At 41.5% G+C, this 21,641-nt stretch overlaps 1 protein-coding gene across 1 annotated transcript in view; it reads left to right on the forward strand.

Annotated features, from left to right (window-relative positions):
• Window positions 1-21,641, forward strand: part of PLCH1 (phospholipase C eta 1) — a 260,899-nt gene that overhangs the window by 11,163 nt on the left and 228,095 nt on the right. The gene's annotated exons all lie outside the window — the stretch shown is intronic.

Consider the following 21,641-nt stretch of genomic DNA (forward strand, 5'->3'; position numbering starts at 1 on the left):
ATATATAAAATGAAAAGCTGTTTAATTCTGTCAAATTATTTTTCTGCATCTATTGAAATGATCATATGGTTTCTATTTTTCATTCTGTTACTGTGGTGTATCACATTTATGGATTTGTGTATGTTGAACTATCCTTGCATCTCTGGGATAAGTCCCATTTGATCATGGAGAATGATCTTTTTAATGTGCTATTGAATTCATTTTGCTAGTGTTTCTTTGAGGATTTTTGAATCTATGTTGATCAGGGATATTGCCTGTAATTTTCTTTTCTTTTCTTTTTTTTTTTTGAGTTGGAATCTCACTCTGTCGCCCAGACTGGCTGCTCCCGGCCACTGCAGCCTCAACCCGCTGGGCTCCGGTGATCCTTCTGCCTCAGCCTTCCGAGTAGTCGGAATTACAGGCGCACGCTACCACGCCTGGCTAATTTTTTGATTTATTATAGAGATGAGGTCTCGCCTGCCAAGGTGGGTCTCAAACCCGCGGGCTCAGGCAATTCACTCTCCTCAGCCTCCCAAAGGCGCGGATTACAGGCTGAGCCACCGAGCCCAGCTTGTAATTTTCTTGTATTTCCTTGTCAGGCTTTGGTATCAGGGAAATGCTGGCCTTATAAAATGAGTTGGGAAGTATCCCTCTTCAATTTTTTGGAAGAGTTTGAAAAAGATTGGTATTAGTTCTTCTTTAAATGTTGAGTAGGATTCAGCAGTGAAGTCATCATATCCTGGGCTCTTCTTTGATAGGAAACTTTTTATTACTGATTCAATATTCTTACTCATTATTGGTCTGTTCAGGTTTCCTGTCTTTTCATGATTCAGTCTTGGTAGGTTGTATGTGTCTAGAAATTTATCCATTTCTTTTGGGTTATCCAATTTTTGGCATATAATTATTCATAGCAATCTCTTATGCTCTTTTGTATTTCTGTGATATCATTGTTAGTATCCTATTCCATTTTTGAATTTACTCATTTGAAGCTTTTTTTTCTTAATAATTCTAGCAAGAGGTTTATTAATTTTCTTTATCTTTTCTAAAAATCAAATCTTATTTTTGTTGATCTTTTCTATTATTTTTCTAGTCTCTAGTTCATTTATTTCTGCTCTGATATCTATTATTTCTGTCCTTCTACTAACTTTGGGCTTAGTTTGTTCTTGCGTTTCTGGTGCTTCCCTGAGGTGGTTTATTTGAGATCTTCTTTCCTTTCTTTCCTCTTTTTTTTTTTTTCTTTTTTTTTAATCAGTATTTTTTATTATGATTTTGTGGGGTACAGTTAAGGGTTAGATGTACAATTACGTTTCATTCAGGCACCCTGTTGATAAGAGGTGTTTCCCCATCCCCAGACAGATATTTGCGACTGTTAATCCCATCCCCCTCCCCCCCCATAGTTTCCCAGTACCGTCATTCTCTTATGGTATTACATTGGATGTTCAAGGTCAACATGTGATAGTCGGATCTTTGTTTCTGTGAGAGGTCACTCAGTATTATAGACTCTAGTTCCATCCAGGTTGCTGTGAAATTCATGATTTTGTTCTTTATGGCTGTGTAGTATTCCATCTTGTATATGTACTACATTTTTTTAATCCAGTCCTCTTTTGATGGGCAGCATGGTTGTTTCCAGTTTTTTGTTTTTTGTTTTTTTTTTAACATAGACACTTAATGCTATAAACTTCCCTTTTAGAAGGTTATGGCTGTGTCTCATGTGTTTTAGTATATTGTGTGTTCATTTTTGTTTATTTCAAAGATATTTTAAAATTTCCCACTGTTCTCTTATTTGACTCATTGTTCGGGTGTTATTTAATTTTCATGTGTTCAGAAATTTTCTGAAATTCTTTATTTTTATTTTTTATTTTTTGAGTTGGAGTCTCACTCAATCGTCCAGACTGGAGTGCAGTGGCACGCTCCCGGCTACCACAGCCTCGACCTGCTGGGCTCCGGCAATCCTTCTGCCTCAGGCTTCCAAGTAGCTGAAACTACAGGTGCACGCTACCACACTCAGCTAATTTTTTTTGATTTATTGTAGAGATGAGGTCTCGCCAAGTTGCCCAGGTGGGTCTCGAGCCCATGGACTCAGGCAATCCACTCACCTTGGCCTCCCAAAGCGTGGGTTTACAGGCTGAGCCACCAAGCCCGGATCTTTATGTTATTTTTTTTTCTAATTCCATACCATTGTGGTCAGAAAAAATACTTGATATGATTTCAATCCTCTTAAATTTGTTAAGACTTGTTTTGTGACCTGATGTATGAACTATCCTGGAGAATGTTCTATATTTGCTTGAGAAAAAGTATATTCTGCTGCTGTTGGATAGAGAATGTTCTGTGTATGTCTGTTAAGTCACACATTTGGTCTAAAGTTTGGATTAAATCCAGTGTTTCCTTACTGATTTTCTGTCTAGTTGATCTGTCCATTGCTAAACGTGAGGTATTGAAGTCCCCTGCTATTATTATATTTAAGTTTCTCTCCTTCAAATATATCAATATTTACTCTATATATTTATGTGCTCTGATGTTAGGTGCATATATATTTATAATTGTTAAATCCACTTGATGATTTGATCTCATTATCATTGTCAATGACTGCCTTTGTTTCTTTTTATAGTTTTTTACTTAAAGTCAATGCTATCTGATAAAAGTATAGCTACTCATGCTCTCTTGGTTTCCATTTGCAGGCAATATCTTTCTTTATCCCTTAATTTTCAGTCTATGTATTTTTTATTTTTATGTTTTGAGTTGAAGTCTCACTCTGTCGCCCAGACTGGAGTGCAGTGGCTGCTCCCGGCCACCGCAGCCTCGACCTGCTGGGCTCTGGCGATCCTTCCGCCTCAGCCTTCCAAGTAGCCGGAATTACAAGCATGCGCTACCATGCCCAGCTGATTTTTTGATTTATTGTAGAGATGAGGTCTCACTGCCCAGGCGGGTCTCGAATCTGCGGGCTCAGGCAATCCACTCACCTCAGCCTCCCAAAGGTGCAGGATTACAGGCTGAGCCACCGAGCCCAGCTTATGTATATTTTAAAAATTGAAGTGAATCTCTTGTGAGCAGCATATAGTTGGGTCCTGTTTTTTTTGTTTATTATCTTTTCAGCCACTTTATGTCTTTTGGAAAATTTAATCATTCAATTCATTTACACTCAAGATAACTATTGATAGGTAAGAACTTACTACGGTCATTTTGTCAATTGTTTTCTGGTTTTAGATCCTGTGTTCATTCTTCTCTTGCTGTCTTCCTTTGTGATACTTTTATCAGTGCATTTTATATTTTCATCTGTTTTTGTGTTACTAAATAGCATCCTTTTTTTCAGTTTGAAGAGTTCCTTTTAGCACTTATTGTAAGACAAGTCTGGTGGAGATGAATGTCTTCAATTTTTGTTTGTCTGAGAAAGTCTTAATCTTGTTTTTGTTTCTAAAGGACAACTTTCTGAGTAAAATATTCTTGGTTGCCAGTTTTTTTACTTTAGAACTATCAATATATCTTCATATTCTCTTCTGGTCTATGGGTTTGTACTGAGAAGTCTACTGCCAGACTTATTGGAGTGATTTAATATGTAATATGCTTCTTTTTTCTTGCTGCTTTAAGGATATTCTCTTTGTTTTTGATTTTTTGACTGCTTGGTTATAATAGATCTTGGTGTAGTCTGGTTTGGATTGAATCTGCATCATCAAGGGACTTTTGAATTTCCTATACCTGAGTATATCTTTCTCCAGAGTTGGAAAGTTTCCTGCTACTATTTCTTTAAATTTTATGGCCATTTGTCTTTCTCTTTTCTTACTTTAATGTTTTTAATTAAAATATTTGCTCAGCCAGCTTGGTGGCTCAGCTTGTAATCCCGCGCTTTGGGAGGCTGAGGTGAGTGGATTGCCTGAGCCTGAGGGTTCGAGACCCGCCTGGGCAACTTGGCGAGACCTCATCTCTACAATAAATCAAAAATCAGCCGGGCGTGTAGCGCGCACCTGTAGTTCCAGCTACTTGGAAGGCTGAGGCGGAAGGATCGCCGGAGCCCAGCAGGTCGAGGCTGCGGTGGCTGGGAGCGGCCACTGCACTCCAGTCTGGGCGACAGAGTGAGATTACAACTCGAAAAAAAAAAAAAATTGCTCTTTTGATGCTGTCCTGTAAGTCCTATAAGCTTTCTTTATTTCTTTGCATTCTTTTTTTCCTCTTCTGACTATATATTTTTAAATAATTTGTCTTCAAATTCACAGATTATTTTTCTTGATCAGTTCTGCTGTTGACACTCTTTAGTCCTTTTTGTTTAGTTTATTGACTTTTTGAGCTCTAGAATTTTGTTTGCTTTTTAAAATAATTTTAATCTTCCTATTAATTTTTTTGTTTTGGTCATTTATTGTTTTTCTGATTTTTGTTGAATTGCTTCTCTGTATTTTCTTGAATACACTGAGTTTCCTTTAAATTATAATGTGTTCTTCGTCAAGTGGTTCATAAATCTCCTTTTCTTTAGGATTGGTTACTGGTACTTTATTTTGTTCATTTGGTCATATCATGTTCCCCTGACTGTTCTTAATTCTTGTGGCTGTGGTTTGGCGTCAGTGCATTCGAAGCAAGGACTTCTTCCAGTCTTTCTAGACTGATTTTGTTTGGGAAGGCCTTTTACCAGTCAGTTCTTCTGGAGATTCTGGGCAGTGTGCTGTGTGGGTAAGCTTGTTGCCTAAGTTCTTGAACTTAATGTCTGGGTCAGCAGATGGGCAGACCTTGCATCTCGATCTGCAGGGCTGAACCAGGTGCCTGGATCCTCTTGGGTAGACCTGTTGATTGGGTATGGGTTAAGCCTGCTGCCTGAGTACAGAAGAGTGGACCTAGAACCTATTATCTATAAGGACTGGCCTGAAGTCTGGGTTGTCAGGGCCTAACCTAGAACTGGAGTGGGCCTTGAGCTTGAGTCTGTAGGTGCTGGGTAGGCACTGGTATGGGTCTGGCCCATAAACCCATCAAGATGGGCCTGGAGCCTGAGTCCATGGGAATTGACTTGGTCCTGGGGTGGGCTTGGAGCCTAAGTCTGTGGAGGCTGGCTTGGCTCTGAGGCATGCAGATAGCCCAGTGCTATGGGGACTGGTTTGGAGCCTGTGGCCTCTGAAGTCAGCGTGACAGTGGGGTGGGCTCAGAGACCAAGCCCACTGGGCAGGTCTGGAGTTTAGGACTGTGGCATCTGGCTTGGAGCCAGGGTAAGTATGGAGACTCAGTCCATTGGTACTAGTCTAGAGTCTGGAGCTGTGGGGGCCCTCTCAGTTCTGGGTTTTATTGGGTTGGGCCTGGTGTTGGGGGTCTGAGGTAAAGTTCAGTGTTCATGTCCTTTTTCTTCCCTCAAGCAGAGGGAATCTCTCCAAGCAGTGCTGCCTGTGGTTGAGGCAGGGATGACCTGGGCAATGTAAAATTGTCCTTCCTACCTTCTTCAGTGTGTTTTTTTCTGACTTCTGTGCTACATTTAAGTGCTGAATTCTCTCACTTGGTTTCTTTCTCTTTTTTTGAGTTGGAGTTTCACTCTGCTGCCCAGGCTGGAGTGCAGTGGCATGCTCACAGCCACCACAGCCTCTACCTGCTGGGCTCAGACGATTCTTCCGCCTTAGACTTCCTAGTAGCTGGGACTACAGGCTCGCACTACCATTCCCGGCTAATTTTTTTATTTATTGTAGAGATGAGGTCTTGCCGAGTTGACCAGGTTAGTCTTGAACCCATGGGCTCAGGCAATCCTCTCACCTTGGCCTCCCCAAGTGCTGGGATTATAGACGTGAGCCACTGTGCCTGGCCCTCATTTGGTTTCTTTAGCTCTTGTGAAGTTACTTATTCTACCATCTTGCTCTTCTTTTATTTATTTGTTTCTTTATTTAATAGCTGTATATTTTCCACTGCATGGATGTACCGTAAATTAGCCAGATTAATCAACAATTAGGTTGCTTCTAATCTTTTGCAAACAATGGTGCAGCAAATAATTCTATATATATCATTTAACACATGTTCAAGTACAGGTATAGGATGTATTTTTGAAAGTGGAATTGCTGGGTCAAAGGTATGCACATTTGTAATTTTTTTTTTTTTGAGTTGGAGTCTCATTCTGTTGCCCAGCCTGGAGTGTAGTGGCATGCTCACAGCCACCCCAGTGTCGACCTGCTGGGCTCCTGTGATCCTTCCACCTCAGCCTTCCAAGTAGCCGGAACTACAGGCGCATGCTACCATGCCCGGCTAATTTTTTATTTATTGTAGAGTTGAGGTCTTACAGTGTTGCCCAGGTTGGTCTCAAACCCACAGGCTCAGGCAATCCACTCACCTTGGTCTCCCAAAGTGCTGGGATTGTTGGCTGAGCCACCGGGCTTGGCTTCTGCACATTTGTAATTTTGATAAACAATGTCAAACTGGCCTCTACAGACAGTTTTTACTTTTATCAGAAATAAATCACAGTAGTGATTTCTTTATACCCTCCCTGACACAGTTTGTCATCAAACTTTACTTTTATTGTTTTTGCTAATCTGATAGGTAGAAATTAGTATGTTGGTACAGATGAAACTTGCTTTTAAGCAAGTTATAGTGGTGACTTTATAAATTTCCATTTTGAACAAAGCCTCAGAGGAGGGTATCTCTTCTTTCCTTTCAGTATAGATTAAACGATCAATTCTGAAGAAAAAGCAAGTGAATAGCTTTTTTGACCACTGCCTGGTGGAGGACTAGGGTTGGGACACTTACTTTTCTTAAATAATATGCTTTTAGTTGCCTTTTACACCTTCATGCCAAAACTCAACATTTTCCCTATTGTTCCAGCTCTAGGAAAGCTGATATCTTTGGTACCCCCAAGGAATGGCCAGTTCTGGCAGGGTAGTATCAACAGAAGGTTCGGCTCTTCTCTCACCCTTGAATTTCTTATTGTCCCTTATTGTGGTTGCATAGATTTCTTGTCTCTTAGCGTTACTGAAGGAAAGAAAAAATGTTGGGCATTCAGCTTCAATGAGTTCTGATGCTATTTGCTTGGACAGTCAGGAGATCCCTGCTGTTTCTTTAATGGGAACGAGATTCCCATGGAATAATAAAGGGTGGCAGTAAAGCATATAGGACAGTGACAACCAGGATTTAGTTGCTATATCTTTATTTTTAGTTTTTGGAGTTGGAGTCTAACTCTGTCACCTAAGCTAGAGTACAGTGGCATGCTCATGGCCACCGCAGCCTCTGTCTGCTGGGCTCAGGTGATCCTTCTGCCTTAGCCTTTCAAGTAGCTGGAACTACAGGCGCAAGCCACCATGCCTGGCTAATTTTTTTAATTTATTGTAGAGACAAGGTCTTGAAGCCCCGGGCTCAGGCTGTCCTCTCACCTCTGCCTCCCAAAGTACTGGGATTACAGGGGTGAGCCACCACGCCCAGTCTAGTTGCTATGTCTTTAAATGTAACCCTCCCCTTTTGGTACGTTGTTTGTTTAAGTAAACAAAACAAAAAATCCCACCAAAATCTATATTATTAATTTCATTTGAGGAATTTGTAATGCTGTTTGGTTTTATTTATTTATTTTGTCTCTTTAATGCTAGATGACATTCTTTTTTTTTTTTAGGTGGCAACTTCAAACAGGTTGCTTATTAGACTTGAAAAAAATCAAGAACTTGAAAGCTTGAAGAGAATCAGTTAATGTTAAGTGCAGTGAAAGTATTTGCATGAGCTACTTCTGCTAGCTTCTGTTTCCCGCCCCCCCCAGCTTCTCAAGAATTAGGAATTCAGTGCATGAAAAGCAAAGATGAGTTTCTACAATTTAAAATATCTAACAGATTTTTTTGGTGCTCTCTTGAACTTGAGAATTCTTGTGAGCAAACCAGGTTTAATATCTCATCTCTGCTGGGCTCGGTGGCTCAGCCTGTAATCCCAGCGCTTTGGGAGGCTGAGGTGAGTGAATTGCCTGAGCACGCGGGTTCGAGACCTGCCTGGGCAACTTGGCGAGACCTCATCTCTACAATAAATCAAAAAATCAGCCGGGCGTGGTAGCGCATGCCTGTAATTCCGGCTACTCGGATGGCTGAGGTGGAAGGATCGCCGGAGCCCAGTGGGTCGAGGCTGCGGTGGCTGGGAGCGGCCACTGCACTCCAGTATGGGCGACAGAGTGAGACTCCAACTGAAAAAAAAAAATCTCATCCTGTTTCCTTGAGGACTGTTTGCATTTCCTTCTTCCACTTTCTGATATTGTTGCATCTTCACATAGCAGAGGCCCTCTGTTGACCCATTAGAGAGTTAGCAATATCTCTGCTGGCTTTGGAGAAACAAAATTTTAATTCGCAACTTTACCACCAAAATCTTAGGCTAAGAGTTATACAAAATTATAGGTTTTATGATCACTATTACTCTTCTAAAGAGATCTATTTCAGGGCATATATTTTTAAGCATTCTTTGTGAAATGTTATTTTGGTCAGTTTCCTTACTTCTTCTTTATTATATCACATTGTACTTAAACAGCATATTAATAATGCACCTTAGTAATTTTTCCTGGATAACTGAGAACAGTTTTCTGAGCATGTACTGTTCCTTTCGACCAAAATGTCCTTCCCATATACCCTTGCCTTCTCTTCCGTCTTTGTCGATCCTTTGCCGTCTGGCTCTAATCTTCTGCCCTCTAGAAACTCTTTTCTGACCATCTTGGCTTCTTCTTTTGAAGAAACGGTATGCTTCTTTTGCATCTGTTTTATTCTGCTCCTTGCTGTACAGGTTTTACATGCATCTTTTTTTATTTCCATGCCTCGTTCTTCCATCTAGATCATTACCTTTTTTTAAAAATTTTTTTGAGTCGGAGTTTCACTCTGTCGCCCAGACTCGAGTGCAGTGGCCGCTCCCGGCCACTGGAGCCTCGACCTGCTGGGCTCCAGCGATCCTTCTGCCTCAGCCTTCAAAGTAGCTGCAACTACGGACGCGTGTTACCATGCCCGGCTGATTGATCATTACCTTTTTGATGGCTAAGACCATCATTTAAGCATCTCTCCATCCCCTCAGTGCCTGCCTTCTTGTAGCAGGGCAAAGGCATATGTGTGGGTTATTTGATTCCTAAATTGATTGGGGATAATCATAGCCCTTTGCGCCTTACAGGATCCTGCATACTCCTGTTTTAGGGCACAAAATGGGAAAGTGCTTCTTCCACCTTTTCCTGCTATGTAATTAGAAGGGGGAGGGATGATGTTTGGAGTTTAAGTTGCCTGGTGTAAGGCGGATCTCTTGGTGTAGCTGCACTCCTCATTGTTGGGTGGAAGGGGTAGGGAAAACAGGCAAAGGCAAGAATTGGACACATTCTCTGTGGTGAGCTCCCTTCACTCCTTAGAGGGTGGGGAAGCGAACTGAAGAGAGGGTAAGGGGAACTGGGAGAACTGGGAGATCTGCCCTTCTCTGGAGGATGTCCTTTCTTAGGCTGAATTTTGGAAGACCTTGCACATGAAGGAATTGTGAGCAGTGCTGTCCTGAATCCATTCCTAATATTTAAAAAGTTTGGAAATCACTGGTTTAGAAACAAGAGGGATCAAGAAGAATTTCTTGGATGTCAGACCTACAGATGGGTAGATGAAATAAGAATTGTAAAATAAATCTGCTGTTTGTGTGTCATCAGGAAGTATCTTCAGATGTTATTAAATATGTTACTACTGGACTAGACTTCAAGATTTATGGCCACTGAGAGTTGAAACCTAATTGTCAGGTTCCCATTCATTAATTTAGGTGTTGTTTTCATTTTCTTTTGAGTAGGAGTCTTACTCTGTTGTCCAGGCTGGAGTGCAGTGGCACAATCATGGCTACCACAGCCTTGACCTGTTGGGCTCAGCAGATCCTTCTACCTTAGCTTCTGAAGTAGCTGGAACTACAGGCATGTGCTACCACTCTTAGCTAATTTTTTGATTTGGTTTGTTGTAGAGACGAGGTCTCGCCAAGTTGCCCAGGCTGGTCTCGAACTCCTGGACTCAGGCAATCCTCTTGCCTCCGCCTCCAAAATGCTGGGATTACAGCCGTGAGCCATGGCACCTGGCAGGTGTTGTTTTCTAATGTAGTCTTAATCTCCAGTCTGGACTTTGTGCCCACGTTTTAAATGAAGGGGTATAAAATGCTGGAAATATGCCCATTCTGACATGAGCAGAGGAAGGTGGAAAGAATTGTAGATTGGAAAGTGTAGGTCCACAACTGTCTCTGGTATATTCTTTCACTTTCTCTTTCTCTCTCTCCCTCTCTTATTTATTTATTTATTTAGGTTTTTCAAACAAAGAGTATTTAGAAAGTAAATTAGAGACAGAGAGAGATTCACCTCTCCAAGGTGCTTAACAAATCAATGGCTCTCTCCCTCTCTTATATTATTTGTTAGGAAGCAAAACTACCCAAATCTTTTCTTTTTTTTCTTTCTTTTCTTTTTTCTTTCTTCTTCTCCTTCTTCTCTTCCTTCCCCTTCTCTTCCTTCTTCTCCCTTCTTCCTTCTTCTCAGGGCCTCTGTCACCCATGCCAAGGTACAGTGGCACAATCATAGCTCACTGCAGCCTTGACCTCCTGGGTTTAGGTGATCCTTCCACCTCAGCCTCCCAAGTAGCTGGGACTACAGGTGTGCGTCATCATGCCTGGCTAATTTTTTTCATGTTTCATTCTTTCTGTGTTGCCCAGGCTGGTCTCAAACTTCTGGACTCAAGCAATCCTACGTTGGCCTTCCAACGTATGAGCCACCGTACCTGACCTCAAGATTACCTAAATCTTAAATTGGAAATCTTTGGAGTTAAGATTTTTTGAGTTCAAATCCTAGTGCTGTCACTTGATAGCTGTGGGACCTTAGGTAATTACTTAACTTTTCTGTGCTTTGGTTTCTGTATCAGTAAAATGATGATAACCATTATGCCTAGCCCTTGGGATAACTGTAAGGATTAAATAAAATAATACTTGTAAAATGTTTACTATGATACCTGGCTGTAGGAAGTGCTTAAAAATGTCAGCTGTTAATGACAAAGTGGGAAAGCACTGAGCTAATTTTTGGGCTAGACCAGGTCCTGATTTGGGTGTCCTTCCACTTTGGCCTCCCGAGTAGCTGGGACTACTGGTGTGCATCACAACATCCAGCTAATTTTTAAATTTTTTATAGAGACGAGGTCTCACTACATTGGCTAGGTTGGTCTTGAACTGAACTCCTGGGCTCAAGCAATCTTCCTGCCTTGGCCTCCCAAAGTGCTGGAATTAATAGGCATTGAGCCACCATGCCCAACCATTAAAATAGATGATTTTCTTAAATGCAATGAACCAGTAAGAAATTGATGAATACTCAGGCCAAAAGCTCTGTGAAGAGTGGTCATCTGAGCACTGAAGCTGGCTTTTACCTTGAAGACACGTGCCAGACCACCCACGTTTACTTGAATGTGGCTTGAGGACACAGGGGACGAGAGAGAAGGTGAGATTTCTGAGAAGGGGCCCTTTAATCATAAATCTAGGATTTCAAAAAACTTTTCCCTCAATGCAAGGATGAATTGAAAAAAAAAAAACCAAAACCAAAATCGCTTGTATTGTTGCTGAGATTATTTGGTCCTGAGAATTTGTGATCTTAAACCAACTTTGATACAGGTGTGCATCTGGAATTCACCATGATTACGTGGTCAGTACAAACTCAAGTTGGAAATTTGGTATAAAGTGTTCCTATGTTGGAAGTGTCCCTGGTACTGAGCAGAAGCCAACGTTATTCCTTTTTTGGATAAATCTTTTATTCTTAGACTACAGAGAATTCCCACCAGTGAAATTAGAAGGCAAATGAGCTTATAGTAAAACCAAGACCAAAACCCAAACCTCCCCTAAACACAAGATGTGAGTTGAGGATAATTAACTGTAAAGACTAACCAAGCTCATTTGAGAAAGAACCAAATAGAACTTGAACAAATATATACATAATAATTAAAAATAACTCAATAAATGGATTTATTAATAGGTAAATGCAAGTTGAGTAAAAAATTAGTCAACTGAATCTAAAAAAAATTAATTTTAGTTTCAGAAAAAAATGAAAGAAAATGGAAAGAGGTAACATTTAAAGAGGCAATAGCTGAGAATTTTCAAAGATCAATAAAAAGCATCATTTCACATACTGCTAAAGTCATATGAATACCAAGCAAGATCAGTAAAAAGAAATCCACATATAGACAAAATATAATTAAATTGCAGAGCACAGAAGATAAAGAGAGGATCCTAAGCAAGACCAGAGAGAAGAGAAGAGGCAACTTATCTTCAGAGACATGACAAATTGTCCTGACAATACAAGAGTAGAAGCCAGAAGACAGTAGAATATTATTTTTCATGTACTGAGAGAAATTAACTGTCAGCTTAGGATTCTATTTTTATTAAAAAACCTAAAAAAAAAAAGGAGAAAATAAAGACCTTTCAGGCTTACAAAGACCCAGAGAATTTGTTCTAGCAGGATGATATGCTATAGGCAGAAGAAAATCATTCCCAGATAATAATAATTCTGGAAGGTCTCAGAAACATGAAGTGATGAAGAGCAAGAACAAACTTTTGTAAATTAGAGCATATTTGACTGTATAAAATAATAATAATAATGATGTCTTCAGTAGGAACTAGTGATATAAGTTGGAGAAGCAAAAACAATGTGTTCTAAGATTCTTGTATAGTTTGGGAGAAGGTTAAATATATTGACCGGCCAGACTCAGTGGCTCAGCCTGTAATCCCAGAGCTTTGGGAGGCCAAGGTGAGTGGATCACCTGAGCCCGCAGGTTCGAGACCCGCCTGGGCAACTTGTCAAGACCTCATCTCTACAATAAATCAAAAAAATTCATCGGGCGTGGTAGCACGCGCCTGTAGTTCCAGCTACTTGGAAGGCTGAGGCGGAAGGATCGCTGGAGCCCAGCAGGTCGAGGCTGCCACTGCACTCCAGTCTGGGCGACAGAGTGAGACTCCCACTAAAAAAAAAATTTAAAAAAACTTACATGCATCTAATAACATTATCTCAATATATATTAAGTAAAAAATTGAGAGAGCTCCAACAAGAAATACATATATTTCCAGTGAGATTTTAATGTACTTCCTCAGTGCTTGATAAAATGGGGAAAAAATCAGCTAATATGTAAGCTTTGAAAAATAGCTAATAAATTTGAGCTGACAGGCATATGAAGATCATAGCATCTCAAAACTGCAGAATACGCCTTCTTTTCAAATACACATAAAACATTTATGAAATGTGACCTCAAACTGTCATCAAACTAGTCTCAATTTTCAAAGGATTGGCATCAAACAGACTAGATCTATGACCACAATGCAATTAAACTAGAAACTGTAACAAAAAGATAACTATGAATAATTATAGAAATGTGTTTCACAATTACTCTTGGGTCCAAAAAGAAGTAATGAATTCAGAAAATACTTTTTTTTTTAAGTCAGAGTCTCACTCTGTCACCCAGGCTGGAATGCAGTAGCACTCTCATGGCCACTGCAGCCTTGGCCGGCTGGGCTAGGTGATCCTTCTGCCTCAACCCTCCAAGTAGCTGAAACTACAGGCGTGCACCACCACACCTGGCTAATTTTTTAGTTTATTGTAGGGATGAGGTCTCGCCAAATTGTCCAGGCTGGTCTCAAACTCCTGGGCTCAGGCAATCCTCTCATCTCTGCCTCCCAAAATGTTGGGATTACAGGCGTGAGCCACTGCGCCTGGTCTGGAATATACTTTTAACTAAATGATAAAAATACTACAGGTCAAAACTTGGAGGTTGGGAAAGCAGCTACCACATGCGTAATCTCAAGTCTCTATATTACGAAAAGATGAAAGCCTGAGAATATTTAAATATTGAAATTGGAAAGTTAGAAAAAGATGCAAAATTGACCCAAAGAAAGCAGATGAAAGGAGATGATAGTAGTAAGTCCATGGTATTCAATGGAAGGGATCACTAATGACAGATTTTGCTTTAGTAATGCTGATAAACACCTGATGAGACTGATGTAAGGGAAAAGGAGAGAGGCACAAATCAGCAATAATACGAACAGAAAAAAACAAAGCTGTAGATTTCAGAATGATGTTAATAATATGATGAACAACTTTAGGCTGAAACATTTGAAAGCTTAGATGAATTGAATGAATTTCTAGGCAAGTAAATAGAAGGCCTGAATGCTATAATTTCTAAATAAAATAAACTGGTATCAAATATTTCTCCTTAAAGGAAAGTCCAGGCTTAGATGGATTTACCAGCAAGTTCTAGCAAACTTTCAAGGAAAAAATAATTTCAAGCTTGCATAGATTCTTTCAGTGAATAGAAAATAATTTTATAAAGCTATTGATAATTTTACTATAAAAACCTGCTGAGAGCAGTATAAGAAATGGAAATTACAGACCAACTTACTTAGGAACATGTAGAGATTATAAAATGTGAGCAAATCTCAACCCAGTAATGTATAAAAAAGGCTTTTTTCTTGGAAGGCTGAGGTGGAAGGATCACCTGAGCACAGCAAGTTGAGGCTGCGGTGGCCATGAGTGTGCCACTACACTACAGCCTAGGCGACAGAGTGAGACTCCAACTCAAAAAAAAAAATCATATTAACAAATTAATGGACACATATCAGTAGATGCAGAGAAAAATGTCTTAATGTTTAATATTAAATCATGCAAAAAATATTCACAAAAGGTCTCACTCTGTCGCCCAGGCTTGGAGTGCAGTGGCATGGTTAACTGCAACTCTGACCTCCTGGGCTCAGGTGGTCCTCCCGCCTCAACCTCCCAGGTAACTGGAACTACAGGCACACACCACCACACCTAGCTAATTTTTTTATTTATTGTAGAGATGAGGTCACACCAACTTGCCTAGGCAGATCTTGAACCTGTGGGCTCAGGCAATCCTCTCACCTCAGCCTCCCAAAGTGCTGGGATTATAGGCATGAGCCATCGCACCCGGCCGATATGAATTTTCTTTTCTTTTTTTTTTTTTTGAGTTGGAGTCTCACTCTGTCACCCAGACTAGAGTGCAGTGGCCACTCCCGGCCACCGCAGCCTCGACCTGCTGGGCTCCGGTGATCCTTCCGCCTCAGCCTTCCAAGTAGCTGGAACTACAGGCGCACGCTACCACGCCTGGCTAATTTTGGATTTATTGTAGAGATGAGGTCTTGCCAAGTTGCCCAGGCAGGTCTCAAACCCGCAGGCTCAGGCAATTCACTCACCTCAGCCTCCCAAGGCGCGGGATTACAGGCTGAGCCACTGAGCCCGGCTTGAATTTTCTGATGTTAAACCAATTCTAAGATAAACCCAATTTGGCCATAATGTATAACCTTTTTTATACATTGCTGGGTTGAGATTTGCTCACATTTTATAATCTTGACATGTTCCTAAGTAAGTTGGTCTATAATTTCCATTTCTTATACTGCTCTCAGCAGGTTTTTATAGTAAAGTTATCAATAGTTTCTACCATACCTGCTTAATTTTTTAATTTTTTTGTGGAGACAACGTCTTGCTTTGTTTTCCAGGCTGATCCTGAACTCCTGGCCTCAAACAGTCCTCCCACCTCAGCCTCCCAAGGTGCTGGGATTACAGGCATGAGCCTCCATGCCTGGTCTATAAGAGAGCTTTCTTAACATGGTAAAGAATATTTACAAATCATCTACAACAAGTATCACACTTAATGGTGAAACATTAAAAGCATTCTTAAGATTAGCACCATCATTTTATGACAATATTTTTTGTAGTTATTGGGCTATATTCTTTTTTTCATGAAAAGTTTTTAGTTTATTATTATTATTATTTTATTATTATTATTTTTTGAGTTGGAGTCTCACTCTGTCACCCAGACTGGAGTGCAGTGGCCGCTCCCGGCCACCGCAGCCTCGACCTGCTGGGCTCCGGCGATCCTTCCGCCTCAGCCATCCAAGTAGCTGGAACTACAGGCACGCACTACCATGCCCGGCTTATTTTTTGATGTGTTGTAGAGATGAGGTCTCGCTAAGTTGCCCAGGCGGGTCTCGAACCTGTGGGCTCAGGCAATCCACTCACCTCGGCCTCCCAAAGTGCTGGGATTACAGGAGCCACTGAGCCTGGCTTGGGTTCATTTTTCTTTGCATAATCCAAGGAATCATAAATCATACCAAAGCTAGTTGTCTTGCCACCACCAAAATGAGTTTTGAATCCAAATACAAAGATGACATCTGGTGTCGTTTTGTACATTTTGACTAGTTTTTCTTGAATTTCTGTCTTAGGTATTGTTGCCTTCCCGGAGTGAAGGACATCGATGACCATTTGTTTCCGTTAAGCAGATGGTTGATCATTAATTTTCTGGTCTGAATAGTGACTATGTCATTCATGATGGTTGTCGATCCTCATGTAGTCAGGAAAAGAGCCCCCCACCCCTTTTTTTCACACAGCATTATATCATGAGTGTTTTTCTTTTTCATTTCTTTTTTTTTTAAAACCAGGATTTATTAAGAGGACAGAAAAGCTCCCACAGCCGGAGGGGCCCCAAGGAGGTTGCCCCATGTGCATTTTTCCATGCTCATTGCTAAATTCATTGTGAACACATGTAGATTGTAAATATCTACATGACAGTCAGGGCTGCCCCATTAGTTGAGTACTTAGTGTTCCCATTTTTCTGTTGTAAAAAATGCTGCAGTGAATAGCTCTGTGAATTTATTTTGATCTGCGTCTTTAATGATTTCTTCTGTGTGTGTTTCCAGAAGGTGAATTACTGGACAGAGAAGTATGGGCTCCTTCAAGCTCGGGATACATATTACATACTTCAAACCAGCCCTTTCAAATGCAGCATCCCCTTGTCTTTGGAGGGTGGATTGCGCCTCACTGCTTAACTAGCTCAGAGCATGCTCAACTCTTGATTGCTTTAAAGAAAAGAAAGCACACCAGGAACATGGGGTTTAGTGGTGTCTCCTGTGGGCCTTAAAAAATGAACAAAGTACCCTTTTATTTCTTTCTCTTTGTGTACATAGCTGGGAGGGGGTGAGGCTGTGAAATTAGGCTATCTGCAGAGGCCTTTAACAGCCAGTGTGGTGGTGCTTGGAGACTTGTGGGAAGTAGGGGAGGAGCCTGGTTGGGGAGGCCATCTGCAGGGTGGCACAGGAGACCTCTGGGCCTAACTCAGGCTTCTGGGCTTTAGACCCTGCCAGACTGGGCCAGGGGAAGAGGAGCCCTGCCCTCTCCCGCCCTATCTCTGTTCTCTGGAATTCTCTTCATTTGTCTTAAAATTAGTGAAGAAGCCGGGCACGGTGGCTTATGCTTGTAATTCCAGCACTTTGGGAGGCCGAGGTGGGAGGATTGCTTGAGCCCAGGAGTTCGAGACCAGCCTGGCAACATAGGTAGACCTTATTTCTACAAAAAATTAAAAAAATTAGCTGGGCATGGTGGTGCGCAACTGTAGTCCTAGCTACTCGGGAGGCAGAGGCAGAAAGATTGCCTAGGAGGTTGAGGCTGTGGTGAGCCGTGATGGTGCCAATGCACTCCAGCCTGGGTGACAAGAGTGAGGCTCTGACTCAATAATAATAAGCCGGGCTCGGTGGCTCAGCCTGTAATCCCGCGCCTTTGGGAGGTTGAGGTGAGTGGATTGCCTGAACCCGCGGGTTCGAGACCCGCCTGTGCAGGCGAGACCTCATCTCTACAATTAAAAAAAAAAAAAAATTAGCCGGGCATGGTAGCGCACGCCTGTAATTCCGACTACTCGGAAGGTTGAGGCGGAAGGACTACCAGAGCACAGCAGGTCGAGGCTGCGGTGGCCGGGAGCGGCCACTGCACTCCAGTCTGGGCGACAGAGTGAGACTCCAACTCAAAAAAAAAAAAAAAATGATAATAAACAATTAGTGGATAAATGAATGAGAGAGGATGCATGAGAGAGGAGCAACTTTCTCTGAAATTTTAACTTTTAACTGGACTTAGTTTGAGTTCTCAACTTTTATGGCTACTTGGGTGCAGAAATTCCCAAACAGGTTTTATCGGAAGCTAAGGTACAGGATACAGTTCTGAGACCTTTCTTCCTCTGTCTTCCTATTTCTAAGTGCTTGTCGATTTATAAAACTTTCAGCATAGCAATATTTAATTTTGCCTTTTATCTCTCAGCAAAGCTGAAAGAGAAGGAAATGAACATGTAAGTTAAATGCTATACAGCTGATGACTGAGAGTTCGTTTTGTGGTTTCTCAGGGTTAATTCATAATGAATGATGAATGGACTGGGATATTAGAGAGGAGTCATCCATAATCCTTATGAAGAGAATGTTGAATATGAAAGTCAGAAAGGCTTTGGGAGAACACCTCATTCACCACCACCCCTTTTTTTGTTCCATAGATGAGGCAGTTGAAGAACAGGGCTGTAACGAGATTGTCCCAGACACCGTGTAAATTAGAGACAGGATTGGGCTGCGATTCTGGGTTTTTCATTTACAGTCAGATGTTTTTCCATTGTCATTTGCTGCATCACTACCTCCCATGCACTAGTCATTCTTCTTCCAACAATGAGGCGAATTTGTGCATTATGTTTTGATTTCTGGCTACAGCCTTCCCATTCCAACATTCTCCAAATGTTGTTAGCAATTTGGAAAGCACGTGCACCCCTCAGATGGTTTTTACCAAACTATGGTAAAACTTGGCCTTGGTATTTCTGAACTTGGCCCAAGTAGCTCATTCAAATTTCTTTTCAAAGCAACCACCTACCATCATATGCCCAAAGGACTGAGCCTTCATTCTGTTCACCTCTAATCTGGACCCTCCAGAGCCTCCTGAAGAAGTAATGTTTCACTTAGTGACTCCTTTTGTATCTTCTCCTTAGTCCATATTGGAGTTAGGTTGAATGATGGAGGTGGGAAGAGTTAGTGTCTGTTGGTCATGAATAATCCAACTCTAGACGCTTTCTATAAGGAAGCAGAATGTCAGGGAGGAAGCACTGCTGGATATAACGTGTGGCACGGGACAGAAGAACAGTGGGTTTGGAGTCAGAAGATGTGCAATCTGTTTGCAATCTGTTGTTCCCATTAGTCTCTTTGAACTCATGTTTAATAATATAGGAATTACAGGGCTTTTGGAAGGGTCATTTTTAAAAGACAAGATATAAATGAAAATATAGTACGTCCCTTACATTCGAACCTTCAAGTTGTGAACTTTCAAAGATGCAAGTTTGCATTTTTCAAGAGGGGAGGTAGAATTGAATCCAGAAAGAAACCAGAACCTATGCCATCAGCATCAGGCATGAGTGAAATTGCAGCATGCCCTCTGTCTCCTATGGCTGACGATCCTTCAGCTCTACCATCTCCCACTTCCTCTCCCTTCTCCAGTCAACAACTCTTGCCTGTTCACTTGATGCCAGCCCCTATATGCCAGCTGTTGTACTGTAATACTATACTTTTCAAAGTACCATACTTTAAGATGAAAAAGGCTTTATTTTTGTGTTTGTGGTTTTTTTTTGTGCGAAAAGTATTCTCAACCGGTTACAGTACAGTACTATATAGCCGATGGTGTTAGCTGGGTACTTTGGCTAACTTTGTTGGACTTGCGAACAAATGGGACTTACGAATGTGCTCTTGAAATGGAACTCATTCATATGTAGGGAACTTACTGCATTCCATAAACTGTAAAGCTATTTACAAATAGTATATTATTAAGAAAGAGTGGAGAGGAATGGGACTTGGGAGTGTTGGTTTTTATGGAAGAGAAGTGCCAGAGGAGAGGGATTCTGGTGTAATAGTCACAGTTGAGAGGAGAAGGAGGAACTGGGAGTCAGGGTGTAGCAGACAAATCCCTCTACTTTAAAAAAAAAAAATGGCCCCCTCCCCCACAAAGTTATTTAAACATTTTTTTCCCATTATTTTCCCTTTAACATGGTATTCGAATTCTGATTTCACAAGTGAACTGTGATAGTTTGTCTTTAAAGCCATTCAGCTGGCTTGAACAGATCTGTAGTGTTTCAAAAGACTCAGGTTAAAGTAATAATATAGATTTGCCTCATATTTAAAAAGAGCTAAAAGGTTGGGCATGGTGACTCACACCTGTAATCCCAGCACTTTGGGAGACCAAGGCAGGATGATCACTTGAGCCCAGGAGTTCGAGACCTTGTCTCCACAAAAACAAACAAACAAACAAACAAAAATTACCCAAGTATGGTGTGCAAGCCTGTAGTTCCAGCTACTTGGGAGGCTAAGGTGGAAGGTTCGTCATAGCCGAAGGTTGAGGCTGTGGTGAGCCACATGCCACTGCCCTCCAGCCTGAGTGACAGAGTGTGACTCAATAAACAAACAAGTATAAACAGTTAAGGGAATTCTAAAGCTGAAGGAAAGCTTTAGGTTTTGCTCTGCTTAAATACACCCTTAAGTGGTATGGGGGACTCCTTATCAACTAGGACAAAGTATTGAATGTAGCATATCCCTAGGGAAAGCCCAATAAATATAGTCAAGTTTTTGAATTCAGACAGAACCAGTTAAAAACTTGCCCAAGATCCCCTGTGAGTCAGTTGTTAGAATGGAAACCAGAAGAGAGAATTCATGATGTGGGTTCTCTGTACACTTTGCCATGCTGACATATTTCATCAATCAGGACTCTGGTTGCCAGTGATGGAAAACCCAACTCAATGTGTCTTAACCAAAACTAAACTAAACAAAACAACAACAACAACAAAATAATGCACAGGGATAGATATAGCTTCAGGTGTAACTTAAAGGCTATTAGCAGAACTGGGCTTCTCTCTATTTCTCTGGGTTGGATCCAGTTTCACACATTTTTCCCTGTATCAACCATGTGGCAGGTAAGAGCTATAGGCTTTGAGGCTTACATCCTCACAACTTCAGGTAAGGCAGAAAAGGAAGCTTCTTTACCCCAAGAGTTCAGACAGAGATCTGTGCCCGACCTTCAGGGACCTGAAATGGGCCATGTGCAGGTTCTATACTATGGCTTGATGGATGCAATTCTCTGATTAGTCAGGCCTCAGTCACACGCCCACCTGAATCAGAAGATGGAGCTAACAGAACCTAAGTCTTGGAGAGAGAGTGGGAGAAGGAGTTTCCCAGAGGAAAATTGGGTTGTTGTTTCCAGAGAAAGAGGGGGAAATCAGCAGATGCTCACCATTTTAGAGTTTTTAAAAGGGTGCTTTAATTAAATTAGGTGAGTATGGATGTGAAGAGTTTTCTTTGTGTCTGTGTGTGTGTAGAGTTTTAAAAGTATTGACATGATTAGTAGAGTACTGTCATCCAGCACTTTGGGAGGCTGAGAAGAGAGGATTGCCTGAGCTTGAGGGTTTGAGAGCAGCCTGGGCAACTTGGTGAGACCTCGTCTCTACAGTTAAGTCACAAAATTAGCTGGGTGGGGTGGCACACACCTGTAGTTCCAGCTACTTTGAAGGCTGAGGTGGAAGGATCACCTAAGCCCAGCAGGTCGAGGCTGCAGTGGCCGTGAGCATACCACTGTAAACCAGCCTGGGTGACAGAGTAAGACTCTGACTCAAAAAAAAAAAAAAAAAAAAAGTGTAGTGCATCAGTGGGGTAGAATGTTATGTAGCTATTAAAACTGGGCTGGGCGCGGTGGCTCAGACCTGTAATCCCAGCACTTTGGGAGGCTGAGGTGAGAGGATTGCCTGAGCCCAGGTGTTCGAGACCAGCCTGGGTAGCTTGGTGAGACTTCGTCTCTAAATAAATCACAAAAACTATCCAGGAATGGTGGTGTACATCTGTAGTTCCAGCTACTTGGAAGGCTGAGGCAGAAGGATCACCTAAGCCCAGCA

Source organism: Carlito syrichta, unplaced genomic scaffold, assembly GCF_000164805.1.
Source record: "Carlito syrichta isolate Samal-C Ts95f unplaced genomic scaffold, Tarsius_syrichta-2.0.1 Scaffold307199, whole genome shotgun sequence".
NCBI classification, from domain to species: Eukaryota; Metazoa; Chordata; class Mammalia; order Primates; family Tarsiidae; genus Carlito; species Carlito syrichta.